This window comes from Eretmochelys imbricata, chromosome 2 (assembly GCF_965152235.1).
Source record: "Eretmochelys imbricata isolate rEreImb1 chromosome 2, rEreImb1.hap1, whole genome shotgun sequence".
Classification (NCBI taxonomy): domain Eukaryota; kingdom Metazoa; phylum Chordata; order Testudines; family Cheloniidae; genus Eretmochelys; species Eretmochelys imbricata.
In genome coordinates, this window is record NC_135573.1 from 208,363,064 (window position 1) to 208,371,608 (window position 8,545).

Consider the following 8,545-nt stretch of genomic DNA (forward strand, 5'->3'; position numbering starts at 1 on the left):
GGTCAGACTAATAATCCATCTAGCACAGTATCTTGTTTTCCGACAGTGGCCTGTGCCAGATGCTTCAGAAGGCATGAAAAGAACAAGGCATTTATTGAATTATCCATCCCCTGTCGTCCAGCCCCAGCTTCTGGCACTCAGAGGCTTAGTAACACCCAAAGCATCCCTGGTTGCATCCCTGACCATCTTGGGTAATAGCCATTGATAGACTTATTCCCCATGAACTTGTCTAATTTTTTTTTTAACCCATTTATACTTTTGGCCTTCACAACATCCGCTGGCAAGGAGTTCCACAGGTTGACTGTGCATTGTGTGAAGAAATACTTCCTTATGTTTGTTTTAACCCTGCTGCCTATTAATTTCATTAGGTGACCTGTGGTTCTTGTGTTATGGAAAGGGGTAAAATAACACTTCCTTATTTACTTCCTACATACCAGTCATGATTGTGTAGAGCTCTATCACATCTCTGTTTAGTCCTCTCTTGTCTGAGATGAACAGTCCCAGTATTTTTAATCCCTCTTTGTATGGAAGCTGTTCCATGCCCCAATCATTTTTGTTATCCTTCTCCATACTTTTTCCAATTCTAATATATTGTTTTTTGAGATGGGGTGACCAAATTGCATGCAGTATTCAAGGTGTGGGTATAGCATGGATTTCTGTAGTGTCATCATATTTTCTGTCTTCTTATATTTCCCTCTGGTAATGGTTCCTAACACGGTTAGCTTTTTGTCTGCTGCTGCATATCAAGCAGATGTGTTCAGAGAACTATCCACAATGATTCCAAGATCTCTCTCTTCCTTCTATCAGTTTCAACTGCCCTACATGTCTGAACATCACCTATTTATATTCTGACTGAAGTACGAGTGATTACTCATCTGCCACAGGCATCCTTCCATATTCAGTGTTCCAGGGGTCAGGTTTGCCACCAGTGTATAATGTGTGAAAACTAATAGAATTGTATGGTTTTGAGGTATCATCATTCTGATACCTCGACCTAAATAACTGTCTCTTCCAACCACAGTGAGTGTATCTCAAAACTGTCAGGATTCCTGCCATGCTGCAAATTGGATAAATGACAGCTGGCTAAACTTAAACATTGGTAAGATGGAAATATCACTGGGGGAGTGAGGAGGATTTCACTTGTTCAGTAGAGCGCCTGACTATCAATAAGAGACAGCCCAAGCTGGCTGACAAGATTCACAATTTGTGGATACTTTTTTTTCCCCTATTGATGTTTCCACAGTGATCCATTTCACTGACATCTTGGCTGGATTTCTCAAATGAGCTTCACTAGGCACTTCCATGTACAATGACTCAGAGGTTGTAACTGCAAAGAGTCCAAACTATGAGAACGGATGACACCTGTGGGTGGCTAGTGGGGGAGATTCTTACTGTCATCTGCAAGACTTGGTGACTCTGCAGCTGTGGCCTGATCCTGAAAGACTTTGAGCATTTGCACTGAAGTAAGAGAGAGCTGTGGGTGCTGAGGATTAGGCTCTATTTTAAGGGGTAGGCTATGGTAGGGATTTTTGTTTTTTCTGTCTTTGTTTTTATATTATTAGGCCGTGTTGCCTTTATAAAAGTTTGTCATTAGTTTTTGTTTTGTAACTTTTCACACTGTTTTTTTTTTAACTGTAACTAACTAAAAAGTAAGTATTATTGAGTCATTAAGGGTATTAATGAGGGCTATTAAGGGATGGAATGTCAGATCTAAACCTCACTAAAATGCATAGGAGAAGCTGAGACATTTGGTAGGATGGAATGAAAAACTGGTAATAGGCCTGCTTTAAAAAAAAAAAAAAAAAAAGGAACTGTTACCAGGGTCTGTTAGTTAATTTAAGGTCATCTGACTTTGAGCTTCTTTTTGTTCCAAAGCCCAATCTTGGGCCTATTAACACCTAGTGATTTGACATTTTTGTCATTATGGCCGAGATCCTCAAAGGAATTAGGTATTAGGAATTAGGTACCTAACTCCTATTGATTTCAATGGGAGCCTAAATACCTGGATCTGGGCCCATTTCACTGCAGCCTAGAACTCCTGCCCCCAGACTCTCAAGGAAGCTACCTGTTGTGTGGTGTGATTCATGTGAAAAAGGCATCTCTGATTTCTATGCAAAGGTGCACATTCCTTGAAAAAATGACTTCCTTCTGTTTCTGCAGCCCGGTGTAAAAGCCAAATATATTTCTTTTGAATCAGACCTTTGATGTCTTTAAGAGCAAAGTTAGGAACAGAGCTACATTTAAAGATCATTTAAAGATCTTATAAGTATATGTATATGTGTATAAGTATATGTGTATGGTGTCATACAAATAGTTTCACAGTGTATTTCATAAATCCCCCCGCTCCATTTTATATGTTTTTTTATTCACTTGCATCTTGTTTTATACCATGTGGCTTCAGATATGGGACTAGATTGGGGATTGGACCTACATTTATGTTAGGAAATTAATGTTTCTCTTAATTCTTATGAAAGGTATCAGTTGGATTGCACTGGAGACTGAACCAGGAAAGTAAGTAGCAGAACAGGCTTCCCCAAGCCATCCTGACAAAACGTGCCTCCAGTATGTTATGGAAGGACTACATCTCAGAATAGGAGGGTAATTCAGTCCCCATGAGTCATTCAGTCCTTGGACTCTGCTAAGTCTGACAAAAATGCCAATTGTATTTGTGATAACATCTTTTGAGTTGTAGACAACCTGGAGAACTGGGGTAGATGCCAACAAATTTATTTTATATGGGCAACTGAACCTCCAGCAAATTTTTGGTCACTAGTGACATGAGCCAGATTTGAATAGGTGACTTAGGCTTTGTCCTCACTGATGACACAAAGGTGGTGTGTTTTTTGTTTGTCTGTTTATTTTTACAGCAAGGTAACTAACACATAATAGTTATCTCACTGTAAAATCTTCAGTGGAGACAAGGACTTATAGTGTTTATCAGGAGGTAGCTAGGTGACGTCAGTATTATACACCCTGCCTTTGGCAGACCTTGCTTCATCTACTTAATAATAACATTAAAGTGCCTTATCTCTGCTGTGGTTTCACAGTGGGATAGCTCATACACATTAGTTATTATCCCTAAACAAAAACACACCTACAAGTATCTTGTATCCACTTTGGATTTTACAGCGAGATACTAATTAACTTGCTGTAAAAACACCACCTTTGTGTCAGTGAAGATAAAGCCTTAGAGGCAATTCTAGTCCCCAGAATTAGCCAATACAATTATCTATACTATGTGAATAATTATGTTTACCATCCTTATTAAAGAACACTAAGAGTTATAGACAAAAAGCACTAAAGTGCAAAACATTACATTTTGTGTACGTGTGTAAAGCCTCATGTTAACATGGCACTTTTTTAATTTGGTGGAAGCACCTTTCATGTTAATTTAAATTACAAACACAGTTATATTGTTTCCTGAATGGCAAGGAATGAAAATAATAGGGCTGTCGAGCAATTAAAAAATTAATTTTGATTAATCGCACTGTTAAACAATAATAGAATACCATTCATTTCATAGCATGATAGAATCATAGAAGATTAAGGTTGGAAGAGACCTCAGGAAATCATCTTTTCCAACCCCCTGCTCAAAGCAGGACCAACCCCAACTAAATCATCCCAGCCAGGGCTTTGTCAAGCCAGGCCTTAAAAACCTCTAAGGATGGAGATTCCACCACCCCCCTAGGGAACCAATTCCAGTGCTTCACCAGCCTCCCAGTGAAACTGTTTTTCCTAATATCCTCCTCCACTGCAACTTGAGACCATTGCTCCTTGGTCTGTCATCTGACAAACAGCCGAGCTCTATCCTCTTTGGAACCCCCCTTCAAGTAGTTGAAGGCTATCAAATCCCCCCTCACTCTTCTCTTCAGCAGACTAAATAAGCCCAGTTCCCACAGCCTCTCCTAAGAAATCATGTGCCCCAGCCTCCTCATAATTTTCATTGCCCTCCGGGTCTTCACTAGACCCGCTAAATCAACACCCCACTGCATCGATTGCTGCTGTATGGATCTCCCCACAGTGAAGACAAGTTCCTAACTGCATCTACAGTGGGTGGTTAGGTCAATCTAACTTTGTCAAACAAGGCGTGAAATCTTTCAGAGCCTTGAGAATTGTAGGTAGGTTAATGTAATTTTTAGACCAGGCCTTAGGCCCGAACCTGCAAACACTTCCTCCTGCGCTTAACTCTAGGGGTTACGCCAATAATAAAGTTTCACATGAGCATGTTTGCAGGACTGGGGCCTTACTGATCTGGTGGAACTGCTACCTTCGCTCCATTGCCTGGGTGTTCACACTAGGGTTGTCAATTCTGGTGGGAGGTATTCCTGGAGGATTCATCACATGACATAATCTTTCATTAAAGATTAATCTTTCAATCCTGGAGCTGGGTTGGCACCACTAGTTCACAGGGTGCCTTCTTCTCAGTGTCTCTGCAGACTGTCACCACAGCTGTGGAATTGTGGGCCGCTGAGGCACGTGTCATAGGAAACACTCCACCCCAGCGTGGCAGCCAAAGTCGCTGGTTTTGCATGTTCTGGGCACTCAGACTCTAGACTCCCAAGGGCTTCCCAGCTGCGCGGAAAGAAACCATGATGGGAAGGGCAGTTTCAGCCTCTTCTGCAGCTGGTGTTTCCCCTCCAGCTTCAGCTGCTCGCTTTGCCACTGACCCCGGCGAGAAGCGTCCTTGTGTGCCCGCCCTTCCTCTCCCACAGAGCGTGCTGCCTGCCGCGGGTCTCTTCGCACACACCCCCGCAGCCAGGGAGCCACCCCCGTCCCAGGTGTGTGCGTGCTCGCAGCTGATAATACCCCCCTCCCTCCGCGGCCAAGTTAGTTACTACTTTCCAGCCGCGCTGCCGAGGCCCGGCAAACTCAGCTCAGGAGTGAGGCGGTGCTGGGCGGTGTGCGGCTGCGGGCGCCAGTCAATGGGCTAGAGAGCGCGGCGAGCATCCGTCCCCCGCGGGGCGGGCTGCGGCGGGGTGAGCCACGGGCGTGCTGGTGAGTACGAGCCGAGCGCGCCGCGGTGGCGGCCCCGGCACGCCGGGAAGGCGAAGGGGAGACGCCAGCCCTGGGGAGGGGAGCCGCCGCCCCGCGTCCTCCCTTCCTCCTCCCGCTGCGGGCGCCGGCCCCAGGGGCACTCGCCCTCCCGCTCTCTCCCTTTGTTCTCCTCGCCCCGGTCCCCGTCGGTGTCCCCGTGCGCGCCAAGCGCTGGCTGCTTTTAGCGGGGCTTTAGTGACATCGGTGCCATGTCGTGCCTGGATGCCCTGAGGGTGATTGCAGGCGGGCTTGGGTCAGTCTGGCTAACCACGGGTGTGTGTATCCACGCCCCAGGGTTACAACTGCAAGCTGCTGTGTAGACACACCCTAAGGCCTAAGTATGGCTTGGGGGGGCTTAGGGGTGTGTGTTTGTGTTTTTTTTTTTTAACTGAAATAGTTATAAAGAGACCTTACACCACAGATTCCTCTGCCCCTACAGGGATGAACTGTACTAGCATAAGCAATTTAATCCAGTGCAAACTGGGTCCCTGCTAGGATTTCTTTTTTACTGCTTTAATTATATTGCTGTAGGAATGCAGTACAACTCTGTAGACTAGCCCTTAGAGGCAAAGGCTGTAGTTCATCAGAATTGGAAACAATCATCTTTTCAGTGCTGCTAAATAATGTGCATGTGATTGCAGGGAGGAGGGCCTGAAATTAACTCGTTTGAGGACTGAATAACTGCATGAACTTTTTCCGAAGCCTGAATGGACTATTGTGATGACCCAGTCTGACCTGCGTAACACAGGCTCTAGAACAGGGGTGGGCAAACTTTTTGGCCCGAGGGACGCATCGGGGTTGCGAAACAGTATGGAGGACTAGGTAGGGAAGGCTGTGCCTCTGCAAACAGCCTGGCCCCTGCCCCCTGACTGCCCCCCCGAGCCTCCAACCCCCCCGCTCCTTGTCCCCTGACTACCCCTTCTGGGGACCCCCTGCCCCTAACTGCCCCCCCAGGCAACCCCTATCCAACCCTCCCTCTCCCCTGACTGTCCCGACCCCTGTCCACACCCCTGACAGGCCTATCCAACCCTCTCCCAGCTCCCATGCCTATCCAACCTCCCCCCCTGCTCCCTGTCCCCCGGGACTAGTGTACTTAACTGCCCGCCCTGGAACCCCACCCCCTATACAAACTCCCCCCCCATCTCCTGACTGCTGCCCCCCCCCCGAACCTCTGCCCTATCCAACTGTCCCCTGGGGCCTCCTGCCCCTTATCCAAACCCCCTTACCCTTACCATGCCACTCAGAGTGGCAGGACAGGCTTATTTGAAAGCCTGGGAGGTGGGCGGGCGCAAGCCGTGCTACCAGCATGGCGGCATTGCTGTAGCAGAGGGGAGACAGCGGGGGAGGGGACAGGGGTGAGCCTCCCTGGCCAGGAGCTCAGGAGCCAGGCAAGACAGTCCTGTGGGCCGCATGTGGCCCGCGGGCTGTAATTTGCCCACCCCTGCCCTAGAACTTCCCTAAAATAATTCCCACACTAACCTTTTGGCGTTTGCTTTTATGGTTTTTAAACATTTAAGTTTGTCCAGAAAAATAAGGCAATGAAAATAAGTTCCAAATTTTGCTATAACAGGGTAATAAAATTTACATGCTACTTGTTGCCGCCTACTCTCTTTACATGTGTCTCAGTATAGACTCAGGCCTCATTAGAATTCAAAGGATATCTCCTCTGGTGCAGTTCTTCACTAAATATAAAGTCTAATAGCTCTTTGGACTGTCAAGCTACTTGTTCAGACTTGTTTGGTGCACAAGGACCCTCCTATGAAGTATTTATGTACAACTTGAATTTGTAATCAATGTTCTAACATTCTGTAGTATTGCTCTCATCCTCCACATCTGCCTTCCTCCTCGTATTGCCTAAGGCTTTGAGCAATTTTGTTCTTTAGTCAAAACTGATTTTTTTTAAAAAATTTACATTTTAATATACTGACAAATGGGAAATACTGACTAACTTTCATGAAACTTCCTGTTTTGCTGTCCAGAGTAAAATGTACTCACTTTCACAATCCTCTTTGCCCCTTGTAAAAATGTTCCTGTAGAATTAATATTCCTAAATACAGATTACTGGGGTAATGTTCCTAAACATATAGCTATGGAATTGCAATAAATGTATGCAAATATTATGAAGCACAGGGAGATGTTTATTTAACTAGATCAGGGGCTCTCAAGCTGGGAGTTGGGACCCTTCAGGGGGTTGGGAGATTATTATATGCGGGGTCGCAAGCTGTCAGCCTGCAGCCCAAACCCTGCTTTGCATCCAGCAGTTATAATGGTGTTACATTAAAAACACTTTTTGATATATTTGGGGTGAGGGGTGTCGCACTCAGAGGCTTGCTATGTGAAAGGGGTCACAGTACAAAAGTTTGAGAACACTGAACTAGATCGTTTGTTTGTTTTTTATTTATTTGTACTATTATGGCACCTACAAGCCCTAGATATGGACCAGAACCCCACTGTGATAGGCACTGCACAAATACAGGGGGGAAAAAAGACAATCTCTACTCCAAAGAATAATGAGGCGTCCATCATGGGGGGCGGGGGTGGGAATGAGTTTAGCTGACATGTTTTTCCTCTGCATCTTTTTAGTGATGTTCTTATTAAACACTGTCCCCTCCCCGTCCCACATGCAAACTCATTTTAAAGGCTTAGCTCAAGTCCCCAGTCAAGCAAACAAAACACCCCTCCTCTTCTCTGCTGGTTTCTTTCATCAGTTTGCAATAATTTGTTTCATTTAGGCATGGGGGGAATAGCTTTCCCTCTAGTTCTGTCAATCCAAGCCCTGGTCTAACATAAACTTCCAAAGCAAGAAAATTCAAAGGTAATGTCCTCTCAACAACACTTAGCGCCCTGCCCATCCGCCAGCACACCTGAAGTTTTTTAGGAAACCCGGTCGAACATTGTTTTACCATTGAGACTAGAAGTGTCCCTTTGAAACAATTCTATCTGAATGGAAGTCTTTGAAAAGGTATATAGGATTAGTTGGCATCAAGTTCAAGGAGACAATAATATTTCTATGAGCAATGGGTTTAAAATTTGAATTGAAAAAACAAGGTAACTCCTTCATGTAGCAGAAACTAATCTTAACCGAAAGCTGTTCTAGATTCTTCCATTGAGATTCAGGTTAATCTAGAGACTTCTGACATTCCTAGAAGATGAGGCTGCTGTAGAGTAGACTGAGGTAAATGATGTGTCATTTTTAGGCTCCATTTCTGCAATTGTATCTGTGTGAGTGGTGAACCTCCTCTCTGCATTAACCTCTTTGAAGTCAGTGGCCCTCTTCATACGTAGAAGGGTCTGCCCATGCAGACCTGATTACTCGTTATTCTGAAATGGAGTCAAAGGATATGCAAACCACAGGTGTATGCGTGTACTGAGAGGGGGGAGGAGAAGAAGAATATGTTCCTTGGGGATAAGAAGCCATTGGATATTTGGAAACCGGTAACAGATACTTTAGCAGGGAGTGAGAATTTCTCTGGTATTCCTCCTCCACTGCAAATAATTTGTCAGGTTAGTT